An 18,460-nucleotide genomic window follows, 5' to 3' on the forward strand; every position below is an offset into this window, starting at 1 on the left:
CATAATGGTCCCCCCCATCTCACTACCCCTAGTGAAATGAATCTATGCCCTACAAATGGCTAAAGGGAATTAACATCTGTTGATCTCTTGTTAAGTTCAAGCACTATGCAGGGAACATTAAAAGCATCATATTCTTTAACTCTTATAATTGTCTTCCCTTATTCAGCCTTTTTAACAAGTCTGCCACCAGTTCAGCAAGGCAAGCTAGGTCTCGTGTGGAAGGAAAGTCCTGCAGCCCCTCAGCATTCACAGCTCCTATTTTACTCACTGGTATCTGGTCCTGTCCTCGATCACTTTACCCTGACCTAACACCAGTCTCTATTCCACCATTAGTCAGCCCAGTTTTGCTACACCAGTTGGCCATCTCCCTCCTTCTATGTGACAGTTCCAAGCACAGACCATTCCTCATTCTCTGTGACTTACTGTATTAGTCTATTCTTGCACTGCTATAAAGAAATATCTGAGACTGGATAATTTATAAAGGATAGAGATTTAATTGGCTTATAGTTCTATAGTCTGTACAGGAAGCGTAGAGGCTTCTGCTTTTCGGGAGGCCTCAGGAAATTTATAATCATGGTAGAAGGTGAAGGAGAAGCAAGCACATCTTACATGGCCAGAGCAGGAGCAAGAGGGTAGGGGAGATGCTATACACTTTTAAACAACTAGATCTCATGAGAACTCCCTCACTGTTGCAACATAGTACCAAGAGGAAAATACGCCCCCATGATCCAATCACCTCCCACCAGGCCCCACCTTCAACAATAAGGAGGATTACAATTCAACATGAGATTTGGGCAGGGTCACAGATCCAAACCGTATCATTCTGCCCCAGCCCCTCCCAAATCTCATGTCCTTCTCACATTTCAAAATACAATCATGTTTTCCCAATAATGTATTCCCCCAAAGTTCCCCAAAGCCTTAGCTCATTTCATCACTTACTCAAAAGTCCACAGTTCAAAGTTTTATGTGAGACAAGTCCCTTCTGCCTATGAGCCTGTAAAATTAAAAACAAGTTAGTTACTCCCAAGATACAATTGGGGTACAAGCATTGGGTAAATACTCCCATTCTAAAAGGGAGAAATCGGCCAAAAGAAAGGGGCTGCAGGCCCACTCAAGTCCAAACCCAGCAGGGCAATCATTAAATCTAAAAGCACCAAAATAATCTCCTTTGATTTCCACACCCTACATCCAGGGCACACTGGTGTGAGGGATATGCTCCCAGAGCCTTCTGCAGCTCTATGCCTTTGGCTTTGCAGGGTTCAGCCCCTGAGGCTGCTCTCAAGGGCTAATATTGAGTGCCTGTGGCTTCTCCAGGTGCAAGGTGCAAGCTGTTGGTGGATCTGTCATTCTGGGGTCTGGAGAATGGTAGCTGTTTTCTCATAGCTCCATTAAGAAGTGCCCCAGTGGGGACTTTGTGTGGGGGACCCAACCCCACATTTCTCCTCTGCACTGCCCTAGTAAAGGTTTTCCATGAGGGCTTCACCCTTGCAGCAGGCTTCTGCCTAGACATTTCAGCATTTCCATACATCCTCTGAAATCTAGGTGGAGGCTCCCAAGCCTCAACTCTTGCACTTTGTGCACCCACAGGCTTAATACCACATGGAAGCCACCTAGGCTTATGACTTGCATCCTCTGAAGCAGGGGCCCAAGCTGTACGTTGGCCACTTTTAGCCATGGCCGGAGTTGGAGCAACCGGGATGCAGGGAGCTGTGTTCTGAGGCTGCAAAGGGCAGTGGGGCCCTCAGCCTGTCCAGGAAACCATTCTGTCATCTTAGGCCTCTGGGCCTGTGATGGGAGGAGCTGCCATGAAGATCTCTAAAATGGCTTCAAGGCTTTTCCCCCATTGTCTTGGCTTTTAGCATTTGCCTTCCCTTTAGTTGTACAAATTTCTGCAGCCTGCTTGAATTTCTCCCCTGAAAATGGGCTACTACTGTTGCAACGTAGTACCAAACTTTTCTAACACATGGCCAGGCTGCAAAATTTCCAAACTTGTATGCTATGCTTTTTTTTTTTTTTTTTAATATAAGTTCCAATTTCAGGTAATTTCTTTGCTCATGTGTATGAGCACAGGTTGTTAGAAGTAGCCAGGTGACATCTGAATGCTGTGCTGCTTAGAAATTTCTTCTGCCAGATATCCCAAATCATCTCTCTCAAGTTCAGAGTTTCACAGATCCTTGGGGTAGAGTCACAATGCCTCCAAATTCTTTGCTAAAACATAACAAAAGTAACCTTTGTTCCAGCTCCCAATAAGTTTCTCATTTCCATCTGAGAACTTCTCAGCCTGGACTTCATTGTCCATATCACTGTCAGCATTTTGGTCACAGCAATTTAAGAAGTCTCTTGGAAGTTCCAAACTTTCCCTCATCTTTCTGTTTTCTCAGCCCTCCAAACTGTTCCAACCTCTTCCCATTATCCAATTATAAAACTGCTTCTACATTTTCAGGTACCTTTATAACAATGCTCCACTCCTTGGAACCAAAATCTTTATTAGCCCGTTCTCACACTGCTATAAAGAAATACCTGAGACTGGGTAATTTATAAAGAAAAGAGGTTTAATTGGCTTATAGTTTTGCAGGCTGTACAGAAAACATAGTGGCTTCTGCTTCTGGGAAGGCTTCAGGAAACTTACAGTCATGGCAGAAGGAGAAGGAGAAACAGGCATATCTTACATAGCTGAAGCAGGAGCATGAAAGGTGAGATGTCAGAGGTGTTTGAACCAGAGAAACTTCATCTTTAATAGGGAGTGGGTAAAATAAGGCTGAGACTTATTGAGCTGCATTCCTGGGAGGTTAGGCATTCTTAGTCACAGGATGAGATAGAAGGTTGGCACAAGATACAGGTCATAAAGACCTTGCTGATAAAACGGGTTGCAGTAAGGAAGCAGCCAAAACCCACCAAAACCAAGATGGTGATGAGAGTGACCTCTGGTCGTCCTTACTGCTCATTATACGCTAATTATAATGCATTAGCTTGATAACACTCCCACCAGCACCACAACAGTTTACAGATGCCGTGGCAACATCTGGAAGTTACCCTATATGGTCTAAAACAGGGAGGAACCATCATCTCCGGGAATGGCCCATCCCTTTCCCAGAAAACTTGTGAATAATCCACCCCTTGTTTAGCATATAATCAAGAGATAGCTATAAGCATCCTTAGGCCAGAAGCTCAAGCCACAGCTCTGCCTATGGCGTAGCCATTGTTTTATACTTTTACTTTGTTAGTAAACTAGCTTTCACTTTACTCTATGGACTTGTCCCAAATTCTTTCTTGGGTGAGATCCAAGAACCCTCTCTTGGGGTCTGGATTGGGACCCCTTTCTGGTCATGGGGAGCGGGGAGGTGCTACATGCTTTCAAACAACCAGATCTCGTGAGAACTCACTCACTATTGCAACATAGTACCAAAGGGAAAATCCACCCCCTGATCCAATCACCTCCCACTAGGCCCCACCTCCAATATTGGGGATTACAGTTTAACATGAGATTTGGGTAGGAACATAGATCCAAACCATATCCCTTACTCTGTGAGCCATTCAAACCGATCACTTAAGGTAACCCTATCTTGGCATATTGGCTAACTCCACACAACTGACATTCTCTGAGGTAGATAAAGTTATCCAGATTTTTCTTCCGAAGACATAAAGATTCTAAGAGCTAAAGGAACTTCTCCAAAGAAAAATCTAGTAATTAACTGAATTACACCCAAAGCCTGAATATAAATTTACCAGGCGCTAAGCAAGGTAGAATAATATGTGTGAAGCCCCTGTGAGTTCTTGCAAATTTGGCAAATCAAGGTAAAAATTTTGGTCTAGTCAATCAGATATTGCAGTTTGGTGATATTCTTAGATAATGCTCTCGCCTGAATTTGAGTTGAAGAAAACAAGAGTTAAGAATGCATGAAAATAGACACACTATGAATGATTGTGCTGTTTTTCAGAATGATGGTTCCCAGATTTGTGCAGTACACAACTTGAACAATATTGCACAGTGATCCTTCAGGGAAAATAATAAGCTAGGAACTTCATGTAAGAAAAATCACTATTTACATGATTTGCTTAAAAAAATTAAATTTATTAATTTTTAATTTAATTAAAAAATTAAATTGAAGGCTTGTATATGTACACCTGTAGATTGAAATTCAAAGTAACAGCAAAAGATCTGTGATCTACTTGAGCTCTGCAATTTCTCATATATGATGTATATGCCTATATGGTATCAGATTGTTGATTCTCTGCAGAAGCACAGCTTTCTGAGTCTGAGGAGAAAAAACTTACATAAGCATCAGAATCCAAAGACTTCTTTTATTTCAAACAGCTCTTAACATTTTGACAAGTTAAGCACAAATGAATCATAAATGTACAGATTAAATTTCCATTTGTAACACAAATGGGTCTAAATTGGAGAAGGAAAAAGTGGTTGGCCAAGTGCATTCCTATTTTGCTGAGTCAAGAACTTTGAAAAAATAGCCTACTGTTTGAAAAATCTAAATATACCCTAATAAAACCACAAATTTCAATATTTCCATATTCTAGTGGTCTGCTTTTATTTCAGAGTCAAAATGATTTAGCAAGAATGTTTAAAAAGAAATTCTCTCTCTCCCCCTAATTAATGGTTTTTCTTATCTGGCATTCAACATATTTCTTGAATTTCTCGACTTCGTCTTCTGTAGCTAACTGAAAACATAAGCTGAATATTTTCTGATTAAGACCATGCCTGCTACTGTGTGAGCACAGAATCTCCTCAGCTTGTTGCATCCGTCGCATAAGAGGAACACTTATTATTTGGGTCACTGAGTGAAAACCATCAATAAGAAACACTTCCAAAGGGTGAGGAAAAATAAATTACTGCTTACCAGCTACACATCCCAGGTTTTTAAATCATGTGATCTGACTTTAGTTGGATGTATTGAGAAAGAAGTTAAAAGGATTGAAGAAAAGTCAGTAATCCTTAGTAAAATGAGTTACCTATCTCAGTAAAAGAGTCACCCTTTCACAGATAGTGAGCACTGGATCCCAGAAGTAGAGATTGCTCTGTCCACTGTACCCTCTCACTGGGTGAAAAGGGAAGATGTTCGTCTTTCCAGGGGTAGGCAGAACTAAAGTGGGCATGTGGGCAAAGATGAGGGTTTGGAGTGGTCCAGAGTCAGGTGGTGCTAAGCCAGGGAGGAGGCAGCCTAGGGTGAGCCAGGGACTTAAATAGAACAGAAAAGGGAGGTGTCAAAGAATGAAAAGATAAAAAGATAAATAAGGCCGGGCGCGGTGATTCATGCCTGTAATCCCAGCACTTTGGGAGGCGGAGGCAGGCGGATCACGAGGTCAGGAGATCAAGACCATCCTGGCTAACACGGTGAAACCCCGTCTCCACTAAAAATACAAAAAATTAGCCGGGCGTCGTGGTGGGCGCCTGTAGTCCCAGCTACTCGGGAGGCTGAGGCAGGAGAATGGCGTGAACCCCGGAGGCGGAGCTTGCAGTGAGCCGAGATCCAGCCACTGCACTCCAGCCTGGGTGACAGAGCGACACTCCGTCTCAAAAAAAAAAAAAAAAAAGATAAATAACAAGAAGCCCCTTTCTTGGTAGCAACCATCATTTTTCATTGATACAGCACAACCTATTGTGAGTATTGCAGAGCCCTTGCTGGTAAGAATTTTATCTTAGTTCTGGTATGACTTTATCTTAGCAGAGCGGTAAGCTTGAAGAAATACGGTGATTAAGTGTCTATTTGACAATGACTACTGGAACAGAATTCATACGCAATGATTCAACCTTACTACCAACTTTTAGATTGTCAATATAAATTTGGAGACTGGCTAGGTATTTTCAATATCTAGGCTGACTTCACTTTACTTCCCAGGCAGCTTTCTGTACTGAACCTCGTAATTGTGGTTGTGCCAATTTGAGGTAGAAATGGGTCAAAAAGAAATGAGGTAGAATCTGGTCCAAATAAAATTGCAAGTAATCGTCAGTTTTGCAGAGTACTATAAGAGAATGTGAAGATATTTATTGCTTGTTTCTGGATTCTGGGTCCAGAAAGGAGAGATCCCATTTACTTTGTCTTTTTTTTCTTTTCTTTTTCTTTCTAGCAGGTTGGGGTAAGGGGAAAGATGTCACTCTCTTTTTTTGTCTAAGTATAAATTGGAGTGGAGGAATGGCCAGACTGTGTTGATGGTACTGATTTCAGAGCCATCTTGAACCTCAGTAAAAAACCCATTTCTGTGTTGCCAGAAAGCTCTCTAGCCATCAACTTGCCTTTCTGTGAGAAGATCTCATTATCAGAAACCTCTGTGTAAACTCAGCATCTACCTTTGGTTGGCCTTGTTTCTTGTACTCCTAGAATTTTCAGGTAGGGTCTAGAACAACATTAGACAGCTTCTAAATGGGTAAACATTGTTTTCTGATGCAAAGGAACTACCATACAAAGCACATTCAACTGCAGATGGTCCCTGACTTATGATAATTTGAGTTAAGGATTTTTCAACTTTATAATGGTGCAAAAGCAATATGCATTAGAAATAGAATAGAAACTGTACTTTGAATACCTATACATCCAATCGGTTTTCCACTTTAAGTATAATATTCAATAAATTGCATGAGATCTGCAACACTTTATTATAAAATAGACCTTGTATTACATGCTTTTGCCCAACTGTAGGCTAATGTAAGTGTTCTGAGAATGTTTAAGATAGGCCAGGCTAAGCTGTGATTTTTGGCAGGTTGGTTGTATTAAATGCATTTTCACCTTATGATATTTTCAACTTAATAATGGGTTAGGATGTAACCTCATGGTAAGTCAAGGAGCATCTGTATAGTTATCAAGTAGCCAAATACAAGAAAATATGAGCCCCTTTTCTTTAGATATTTGAACAAGTTGCTTTGAAGATTCACCTCAAGTGGAGTGTCGACCAAGCCTATACAGCCATGTGGAGGCCCATGGTGTTTTCTATTTAGATAGTTCAATAAAACAAGGGAAACAGTGTAGTATAATAAAAGGAACACTATTAGCCTTATATGCAGCCTGGTAGACCTGAGTTTAAATCTCAGCTTTGTTGCTCACTGACTGAGATGTTGAGCAAGTCACTTTCTTCACATGGAGACAATAGCTATCTCTGAAGGCTTGTATCAAAAGAGATGCTGTAAGTCAGTCACCTGGAACCTATTAGGTACTCAACAAAGATTGGTTTCCTTTCCTTCTTCCTCTCCTCAGAGCTTCCTCACTTGCAGAAAACAATTTCTTGGTCAGTGTTTGTAAAAGGCTCAAAAATTCGCCCAAACTTTCCAAACAACCCTTTAACAAGCTTCCCCATAAAAGCATCTAGAATAGAGGTTTCGTTTGTTGTAACGAGCGTAAGGATTTAGCAATAGAAAAGTTAACCGAGTACCATGTTTTCAAGCAATGGTTTTAAAGTTGCTAGGAGGTCAAGTCACAAATAATCTAAGGTCTCTTCCAGCTCTAAAATTCTATGGTTCTGTGAAATTGAGGCAGTAGCTGCAAACCAAGGCAGGCCTGTATGACTCAAAGAATTGCATGTGCTGGGCCGGCTGCGCGGCATATTGAGGATTTGATTAAAAACCCACTACATTCACACTTTAGCTTTGGGATTAGCAGATCAAATAAATGCATGTTACTGCTTTGTCAGATACAGCGAAGTCGTTTTTGTCTGCTAGCATATTTAATGGGGGGAATACACAATAGCTAAATAGAATAGCAAACAGTCCACAGAGAGGAGAACAGGGTGCCATTACCAGCCCAGTTCCCTGACCTCTTCATTGCTGATCGACATGGTCTATGTGAGAAAATTTAGCTATATGTAAATGTAGACAACTTTGTGAAAAATCTATAAGGGTATCTAATTCTGAAACTAAGAACTCTCAAGAAAATCCGAACAAGAATGCTTAGCTAAAATTGATTTTAATTTCTCTTTGAGATCTCATTAATTTCCATTTAGATGGATTTTTAAAAAGTAAGTTGTAGGGCACTTGGTTTTGCAATGCTAAGCATTGTTTGACAAACTTATTTTTAGTGTCTATTTTAACAAGAGAAATGAAATGTAAACACTCAGGATATGGAAATACCTCTTGTAAGGATTGTGTGGTGTGTGTGTGTGTGTGTGTGTGTTTATGTGTGTGTGCCTGTGTGTATGCCTGTGCGTTTTCTTTGAGAAGATAATTTTTTTGCCCCTCTGCTTTGGGAGTTTATTCTATTAATAGAAAATACTGCAAGTTTTAGATATCTTTTCATTCAGTGGAAACATGGATTCAATCCAATGGAAACATGGATTCAATCATCCTTCCTTTTCACACTGGGAGTCAGGGAGAGAGCCTGGGTAATTAAGTAACAAGAGCACAGATTCCTAAAGACGCTTAAAAAACAAGATATTTGGGCTGGGCGCGGTGGCTCACGCCTGTAATCCCAGCACTTTGGGAGGCCGAGGCGGGTGGATCACGAGGTCAGGAGATTGAGACCATCCTGGCTAACACGGTGAAACCCCGTCTCTATTAAAAATACAAAAAATTAGCCGGGCGCGGTGGCAGGCGCCTGTAGTCCCAGCTACTCGGGAGGCTGAGGCAGGAGAATGGCGTGAACCTGGGAGGCGGAGCTTGCAGTGAGCCAAGATCGCACCACTGCACTCTGGCCTGGGCGAAAGAGCAAGACTCCATCTCAAAACAAAACAAAACAAAACAAAACAAAACAAAACACAAAAAAAACACAACAAGATATTCTTGCCTAAAGGAGTAACAGTCACAATGACTGCTGCAAAGACAAACATGTTTTCAGTACCTACTATGTGACAGGTTCTAGCTTTGACACTTGTGAAGGGGTTAAAATCCTGGTGCTGTGTAAATGTCCCTAGATGATATTCTAATTTAAGGAAGAAACAATATATATTTAGGATAAAGTGGAGTCTCCTACTCAAACCTGAGCAGGTAAGAGATCTAAATTAGGTTAAGCAACACTGAAGAGTGTTCAACATTAGTGAGAATGGCACTTACTTAATTGTATCTGAATTTTTATCTTTTGGAATATTCACTCATTCAGCAAATTTTTATAGAGTGACTACCGAAAAAGAACAGTGAGAGTATAAACAAGTGACTAAAATGTTCCTGTCTTTCATTACAGTCTAGAAGGGCAGAATATATATTCTTGCTTTAATTGAATGCTGTATATAATTATTAATGGTATAATTTTTACAACTAAATTTTCATAGATATGTATCTAAGAAAACTACTTAATTTTATGTAGGAAAGCTACCTGATAATTTCAACCATACAAAAATAAAACCACCAAAATATAAAATATCAATCAGTCAAAGTGGAAGTAGAAAAAAAACCTGCGAGAGTGTACACTAAAATATTCATAGTAATATTTTTGTGGTGGTGGAAACATGGTAATTTGGGTTTTCATTCTTTTTTTCTTATTTCTTAAGTCTAAACCTAATTTTTTTGTGTACTTTCATTATTTAAAATATGATAATCATTAAGAAGACGGAGACGAAGAAAAGAAGGAAGTGGAGGCAATGAGGAATGGAGAAGAAGGAAGGAAGGAAATCATGCTTGAAAGAAGGTATTTGTCTTTTTGCTACTCACATTTATGAAAACCTTGCCTGTTTAGGCCATAAACCAATACCTGCTCATTTTTAGTTGTGGAACATGTCAAGTTTTTTTCTGGATGTGGTGGAGATTATGCAGCTACAATGAAGCCAGATTAAGATTTGGGGAAAATGGACAGATTTCTACATAAGTTACTATAGGAATAATTGCAATGATGGAATGGCTAAAGTAAACAGGAGGCAAAATTTACAACTGTTGGCACACACAAATGAGAAGCAAGTAAAGGCCCAAATGAAAGGGGGTTGGAGCCTGAAAGTGACAGTTGATGAGGATGGGAGATAGTACCAAGGGCAGGGGAGGGGCATTGTTTACGGAGAGACTGGCAGGGATGCCATGGAGTTGAAGGGGGTGGACAGGAGAGTGGTTATTGAGCTGAAGTAAGGCAGGCACTGAGGGTGGGGCCTGAGCCGTCTGCTAGAATGACTCCTAGTTGCTCTGGGGGTACCTTCAAAGACTCCTTGCCAAGTTTGATGTCCCCAGATGATTTTGTAATTTAAGGAATTCCAAGTGAAACCTCAAGGGACTTTCATAAAGTATTCCATCTCTGAGCAGTCTGCCCATTTTAAAGACAAGTGTCCATTAGCATAGATCTTGTTTCCCCTGCTTGGAGGCCAGCTATGTCTCCGCTGGTATTGCACAGTCCTTCAGACGCATAGAACTAGATGTAGGCTCTATTTGCAAAATTGCTGGAGATGTTGCTATCAGGATTCCTCCAGTCCTAGGCTACTGTTGAATACCTTGGGACTGAAGCTCTTTTAATTTTGAAGCTGTATGTGGGCAACATGGAACAGCATGGAAACTGACAGATTGTCGGCATGTTTTAAAGTCAGAGTATGCCACAGGACAATCTAACTTTCTTCTATTTTTTGACAAACCTGAAGATTTGTTAACATTTTAATTGACAATTTCTGCAAAAGTGATGGAATAGAGCTGAACAACGGTATACATTCTTTTTCTTCTTCTTATGTGACTAGAATATTCTCCAAAGGGATTGTTTTGCTTGCCAATAAAAAGAGACACTTGGGAGCACCATACTCTCTCCTATTCCTCTGGGTATCATGTTTCCTTATGACACCTGAAACTCTGATGCCTTCTGGGTCCATGAAAGCAGTGAGATGAGCACAGGAAACCTAGCAGAGGATGGTTGAGCAAAAAGGTGACATTGAGCCACTAGATTAACCTGCCCAGGAACAGGATATCTTCAGATTTCTTGTTAAGTAAGAAAATGTAATTTTGTTGATTCTAAGTTACACTTTCTTTTGTTGGTTCAACATCTTTGAAATCAGAACGTATTTTGCCATGGTAATATCTTACCATTACTGTTGGCCAGAGGCCATCCTTACGTAGGTGTCATTGCCTATGCATGTGTCAACTTGATTGCTATTCTCTGTGATATGACTGACAACTGCAGCCCTTTGACAGTTCAGTCGACAAACCACTGAAGATTATTAGGGTAAGAATACTGCTTTCTGTCTGAAAACTTTCCAATGACATCTTCTGAAAAGATAAAGAAAGTATCAGCATCAAAATTCGCATAATAATCGTCAGTGCTTAGAAAGAAATCCAAGTGGCAATAGTAGGTCAATCTTTTAAGAAATGTTGCATCACCAATACTTTTGATATTACAGAGGATGATATTGGGAGGAAAAAGCATGAATATTTATGGCTCTGAATTTTAAAAGTGAGTTTGAAGAGTCAGACTCTGAAAGTGAAGACATTTTAAAACCATGAAGCAACATATTTTGATTTATGGTTGTGTATATATATGTATTTATAATATATATGTAATATATAAAATATACATCTAAATACATTTTTCAATTCTCTTGCAATAGGTATAAAATAAAATTTTAAGTTGTTAGAGAGCATTGTGTCAGTTTAATTGACATGTTTTCTGTAGTACTTCATAAAATAATGATGTGTGTTATAATTGGTGTCTTATATTTGGCAGAAACAAGAATAAATTTCTTATTGTATAAGTTGGAGCTTCCATTTCTTGCAACCAAAAGCATTCACCATGATATAACTTAGTTTGTCTTAGTCCTTTTAGTGTTGTTATAACAGAATATCTGAAGCTGGGTAATATATAAAGAAAAGGGGTTTATTTGACTCATGATTCTGGTGGCTGGAAAGTTCAAGATTAGGCAGCTGCATCTGGTGAGGGCCACATGCTGCTTCAACTCATGACAGAAAGTAGAAGGTGAGTGGGTGCATGCAATGAGATCACATGTGAAGAGCAGGAGAAAGAGTGAGAAACTGAGGAAGCCAGATGCTTCTTAACAACCTATTTTCCTGGGAATACACCTATCCCCACAAGAGTGAGAACTCACTGACCCTCACAGGGTGTCATTAACCTATTCATGAAGGATCCAGCCCCATTGCTTTACTGGATGCAGCCCACATGACTGTTCTCATAGGTTGGAGTTGACTGCCTGCAGCTTTCTCTGGCTTAGGTTGCGTGCTGCTGGTGGCTCTAAAATTCTGGTGTCCCAGCAGCAGCTTAGCCCTGTGGTTTCACTAGCCATTGCCCCATTGGGGACTCTTTGTGGCATTTTCAACCCCTCATTTCTTGTTGGCAGTCCCTGAGTAGAGGCTCTGTGCAGTGGCTCTACCCCTGTGACAAGGCTTTTCCTGGGCCCACAGGCTTTTTCATATATCCTTTGAAATCTCAATGGAGAAAGCCACATCTCCATAGCTCTTGCATTCCTTGGACCTGCAGAATTAACATCATGTGGACATGGATACCACCAAGGCTTACACTTGCACCCTCCAGAGTGGTAGCCTGAGCCATACCTAGGGCTGTTTGAGCCATGGCTTCTCCAACTCGAGCAGCTAGATTGCAGGGGACAGCAGCCTGAGGCACCACAGAACAGTGGTGCCCTGGGTTTCCTCCCAAAACCATTCTCTCCTCCAAGGTCTCTGGGTCTGTGATGGGAGAGATGGCCTCAAAGATTTCAAAAATACCTATAGGGTCTTTTTCCTATTGTCTTGAGGATTGGCAACTTTTTTTTTTTTTGTATCATTGCTAATCTCTTTAGCAACTACTGGCTCCAGCTGCACCCTTGGATTCTTCTTCTGAAAATGTTCTTTTATTCTCTACCACATGGACAGACCATAAATCTTCCATATCTTTTTCCTCTGCTTTCCTTTTTATTAGCAGCTCACTGTAAGCAGTAAGAAATAACCATGCAGCAGCCTGAGCACTATGCTTCTTAGAAATTTCTTCTGCCAGATATGCTATTACATTACTCTTAAGTTTGGCCTTCCACAAAACCCTAGAACATGTGCAAAATGCAGTCAGATTCTTTGCTTTAACAAGTAAAGTGTAACAAGGATGGCCTTTTCTCTAGTTCCCAATACCTTGTTCTTTATTTCCATCAGAGACATTATCAGAATGGCCTTTATTGTCCATATTTCTATCAACATTTTGGTCCTAGCCACTTAACCAATGTCTAAGAAGTTTCAAACTCTCCTGCAACTTTTTGTATTCTTCTGAGCCCTCACCAGAGCCCCCTTAATATTCCATTCACGGCAACATAGACTTTTCCTAGCTTACTCCTCCAAACTCTTCCAACCTCTGCCCATTACTTAATTCCCCATTTTCAGGTATCTTTATGACAACACCCCACTCCTCAGTATCAATTTTTTGTCTTAGTCCATTTTGTTTTATTATAACAAAATATCTGAGGCTGGATAATTTATAAAGAAAAGAAGTTTATTTGGCTTATGGGTCTTCAGGCTGGGAAGTTCAAAGGCATGGTGCCGGCTTCTGGTGAGGGGTTTTCTGCTGCACCATAACAGGGTAGAAAGTCAAAGGGAAAGCAAACACATGTGAAGAAGCCAACCTATTCCTGAAAGAGTTAATTGATTCCTGTGAGAACTAATCCAGTATTGTGAAGGTGAGAACTCACTCACTACCTGAGAACAGTACCAAGACACACACAAGGGAAGATCCCCTTTGACTGAAATGCCTCTTATCCTGTCCTACCTCTTAAAGGCTCCACCTCCCAACATAATTACAATGGCAATTAAGTTTCATGAGTTTTGGCAGGGACAAAGCACATTATAGCACAGCTTATGAATATTTTACAGTCAATAGCTTTCTTTTTAGCTCCCTAAAATAAAAAGCATAGAATAGGTTAATACCAATGAAACGTGAGAATCTGAGTTTTCCATCCGGTGACTTCATAGGTGGACAACAGATACAAGTAGTGACAGAGCTATTAATATTTTTTGCTAGTATAAGAATATCGTGGGTAGGGTGCACAAAGGGAGACTTGTCTTTCTCTGAGCTAAGGAGACATCCCTCACATCCTCCCTTCCAGAAAAGCATGCTACTATTCAGCAACTATTAGTTATGCTGATGTATTAATGAGCAGTATCTTCTGGAAATGAAAATGTGTCGGCCTCATCAGTAACAGACTTCTTAATTAACCTGCTGATGCTCTTAGCAACAGAGTTAGCTGTTGTCCTAGAAATGAGTTATTTGGGTTCTTTTGTCCTTCACTATTCCCTTTATTCTCCCTGACTATTATAGGATCAGGGTGCTCTTTGATTAGCCCATCATAGTTTCCTAAAGTAAGCAGGAATTTGAGAAACTGCCCATGGCACATTGTTTCATTGCTTAAACTTGCTGCTGACTCTTTTATCCTTTGACAACTTAGTTCTTCCTTAACCATAGTGTTAATTATACCAGTCATTTATTCTACAACAATGCCTTTTCTCTTGATCTGTTTCATCCTCATAGACAAGATTAGTGGCCTCCTTTCAGAGAAGATTCACCACTGGGCATTCCTTGTTGGAAGCAGAAACATTTCTGCTCTTTAACCCATGCCTGCCCCAGTTATTCATACCTGAGAAATATTTGCCATAATGCAGTCTTGCTCCTCTAAGAATAACTAAGGCAAAGACAGAGAGTTCCATTCCTATGATTAAGTGCACATTTCCCATTAAATTCAAATGCTTCATTTGAAAAGACAAATAGAATGTTGTTTTTAAGAAAGAATTCCAGTTGGCTAAATTTAATGTCATATGAAAAAAAAATTGACCAAGAATAGTTTCTGGCTTTGGGCCCATGGTGTTTCTTGTGAATTGGATGTATTTTTATTCACTTCAAGTGCTTGCTGCTGTGTTTGTCCTTCTGAGAATGCATATTGATGACTTTGTTGGCCTCAGTAGTATTTGTCTTTCATTTTAAATGATTTATCCAAACTTTACTATTGCCAAAAAGTGGAATCTTGATTTTATTTTTAATATTTGAGTTTCCTTTAACTGTCTTGCCTCTTCTGTCATAAATTTCCTGCTGCCACCCTCATCTCTTACTAGAAGCCATGTTTTCATCTCCTCCTAGCTCTCCAAAAAGACAGTCTTAAAAGAGAAATCTCAGTATTTTTTGGTAGCAGTTGATTTAGTTTTGAATACTTGACAGTCCATCAATGTCTTGTCAGTCCCCTGACCAGCCTGTGGGTCCTCTTTTGCTTCTTCTATTCAGCTCCTTCTTGGTTCCCTTGGTGGTTTCAGGAAGGCAATGTCTGTTTCTCAAATGGACATTTTGTGCTCCTGGGTCCCTCCCGGTGTATTATAGACATAATTCTACTTAATTCTTCCAATGACTTTAAAAATAACTATCATTATCCTTGTTTTAAAGGTAAGGAAATCAAAGACCAAAATAATTAGGCATCTAGCCTGAAATTACCTAGCCAATTAGGGGCATAGCTCAAATTTACAACAGTATTTGCCTGAATATGAAAAGCTTCCTCTTATTATAAAAGTAACATTCAGGGCCTACTAAAGGATGTATTAATTTTTTCAGTGAAATTTTCTCCTAAATTTTGGGTCTGTGTATTTCTTGTCAGAATTCTGCCAAACAATTAGGATTTCATAATAGACTGTTTCATAACCCTGATGGAAAATTTTGACTCTAGATCATATTTTCCTGATATGTGATGAAACATAACGATGATCATCTAAGAGTGCAGATTGGGATAACAAGTGGTCTTTCAGACTTCTGAGGACTCAAACTACATAACAAAAATAAACTTAGTATATGTTATAGAATAGATCTGATCAATTGATGGATTTGCTCAGAAATGCCTTAAAAATAAAAGCAATGCAAATAGCCATGATTTGTTAAATCCAGCAGCATTATCTTCATCTCACAGGCAGGGCAGCTGCCTATTCCTTCTGTGACTCCTCACATTCAGGTGAACATTCAGAAGCCTTTGGGATTTACATGCCAAACTTTGAGGTAGCAAGATTATGGGATAATTTAATTCTGAGATGTCTGCTTCAGAATAAGAAGTTCTGCTCCTGAATATTCTGAACTCCTTCCACAAAGAGGAAGCAATACCAAAGAAGAACTGTTTAACTCAGTCGCCCTAGGGAACAAATCAACTAACGAATTTGGAAGAGAAAGGAAGAAAATTTTATGTGGCTTTTAACAAATTTGCTCATTATCTTTTTAATATTTTCTGGGCTGTGAACAGTGATTAGTATATCAAATTAATCCTTGGATGGTTTGCTTGACACTGAGTTAGGATATTTCTAAGAACAGTATGTGAAGATCATCCTATCCAATTGGATCAGTTTCTTCTCTCCCACACTCTGCGAATCATTTTCTCCCCTACACCCAACTATAGCAATGAAACAATCTAGTGTCTTGGCATTGTGTGGACCACAGGGTATCTGACCCCGAGGTCAAACCTTGGGATTTTAGGGAGGTCTGAAATTGCATGAAAAATGTAATGTTCATGAATAGCCAAACATTTTTTTCTGGAGAGAGAGAGAGAGAGATCATAGTTTTCATCAGATTCTTAAAGACCCTGTGATCTTCATGGTAACAAACATTGGTTAAAAAAAGTAATCATTCAATGAAAATTTTCTTGTTTCCTTGTTGTGTGAAAGTCTATCCATTGATAGTATTTATTGAGCTCAGATTGTATTCTAGGTGCTTAGGACACATCAGTGAACAGAACTAAATTCCCCCCTTCCCGCAAAGCTGAAGTTCAAATAGGGAAGTAAGATAATTCAAAACCATCCAAGGAAGTGAGTCAAGCACTTGCTAATAACGGTAGAGAGGGAGGATTGCTGGTCTAGGTTTGTGTTTATCCTCAGCTTTGTGGGGTTTGTTTTTGTTTTTTGTTGTATGAACAGTTTTGTGTAGGCATTTCTCCCCCTTGAAGATAGTTTGGGAATCTCGAGGCATTTCTTTGTCTTTCTACTTACTGAGTTTGTGCAGATGTCCAAGTAGTCCCCAGCTTACTCGCCAATCTGTCAAGTGCCTGGCAGCTGCAAACAACACAAGAGCTCACACTATCCATCCCCACTGACAAAAGAGGAAATGAGAGACATGGACCTTGACAAGTTCTGCTGCATCCAAAAATGAAATTGATTTAGGCCACGAAAATCTCCAAGCTCTTTCATTAATAGGCCTTGGGAAACCACAATGAATCAGCCTATTAGGGTGCAACAGGGGTGCAAATTGGTGTCTCATTTAATATAGATAAAGATTTCAGTGTGCACCGCATATATAAAAAATTTAACACAAGCTGCTTGTAGAGTTCTAATGAATACAGAAAGCTCAATTGCTGAAAACCAACACAACCCAGGCATTACTGCATTTAGCTGTCAATAAAATTGTCTCTTTTTTTCTCTAATGGTTTATCAATACTGGTAATTTGCTGTGGGTTATAAAAAGGAGGATGGGGGAGGAAAGGAATTTAAATAAGTCCTGCTAACTAGAAAAGAGCTTGGTGGGCTATTTTGTTCTGCTACATAAGTTAATGACCAGATGATGTGAGGGAGTGAAATTTCCATTTCTTCCTTACACTACAAACATCAACCTCACTTGGAAGAATACATTAGATCAGGGGTGCCCTTTGCTCTGGAAATCTGTTAGTGTCTTTTGATGAGGAGCATTAGGCATTGTAATTCAGCCTCTCTTAAAGGGGCTCTGTCTGATTAAGAAGAAAATAGTTTTGTTTTATTTTGTTTTTCCTTGTATAAGATCGTTTGAGGTTAGCCAGTAGGAGTCGAATGCAAGTTCATCAGCCTTAACCACTTTCTATAAAATACACAGTATACTTAAAGTTGTTTTCTGAAGCAGGGGAGGAAACTTCATCGTTGTAGCAGAAATGAACAAGTCTGCTCTGTTTTTCCAGTGCAGGAAAAAAATGGCTTTGAATCATTATTCTTATCTGTGCAATTATGTACGTGTGAAGAGAAGGACATTGTTTTATTTTTCCTAAAATGATATTTATGTCATTAAAACAAAAACAGACTCATGAACTATGAAAACTCATTCAGTGATTGATTCTTCAATAAACATTTGTGGCAGGTCAATGCATTAATAAGTTAATGGAGAAATTAACCTGTGCCTTATATTGTTATTAGTATTAGTACTTTCTTGCTTGAGCAGACTCATTAGAAAATGGATGAAGAAGTAATCACATCTTTCATCCATAGAGGGAGGGCAACCAGACTTCAGTGTTATGAATTTCTGCACTTCTTTCCCCAAGACAGTCTTATCTTCCCCTCTCTTCCTCTCCCCTCTTGCTCTTCCCCACTCTGTCTTTATCCCTCCATTCCTCTCCTTCCTTCCTTCCTTCCTTCCTTCCTTCCTTCCTTCCTTCCTTCCTTCCCTCCCTCCCTCCCTCCCTCCCTTCTTCCTTCCTTCCTTCCTTCCTTCCTTCCTTCCTTCCTTCCTTCCCTCCTTCCTTCCTTCTTTTCTTCCCACCTTCCTTCCCTCCCTCTTTCCCTCCTTCCTCCCTCCCCGCTCCATCCTTTCCTTCCTTCCTTCCTTCCTTTCCTTTTTTTCTCTGAGGCTGGTGAGGATACACAAGTTTGATGACTTCT

At 39.9% G+C, this 18,460-nt stretch overlaps 1 long non-coding RNA gene across 1 annotated transcript in view; it reads left to right on the plus strand.

Annotated features, from left to right (window-relative positions):
- The window catches only part of LOC134733092 (uncharacterized), a 199,553-nt gene that overhangs the window by 26,476 nt on the left and 154,617 nt on the right, over positions 1-18,460 (plus strand). The window contains exon 2 of the long non-coding RNA XR_010116655.1: positions 9,479-9,560. This is a non-coding gene — a long non-coding RNA (uncharacterized lncRNA). The remainder of the gene's footprint in view (positions 1-9,478; positions 9,561-18,460) is intronic.

This window comes from Symphalangus syndactylus, chromosome 17, assembly GCF_028878055.3.
Source record: "Symphalangus syndactylus isolate Jambi chromosome 17, NHGRI_mSymSyn1-v2.1_pri, whole genome shotgun sequence".
NCBI lineage: Eukaryota > Metazoa > Chordata > Mammalia > Primates > Hylobatidae > Symphalangus > Symphalangus syndactylus.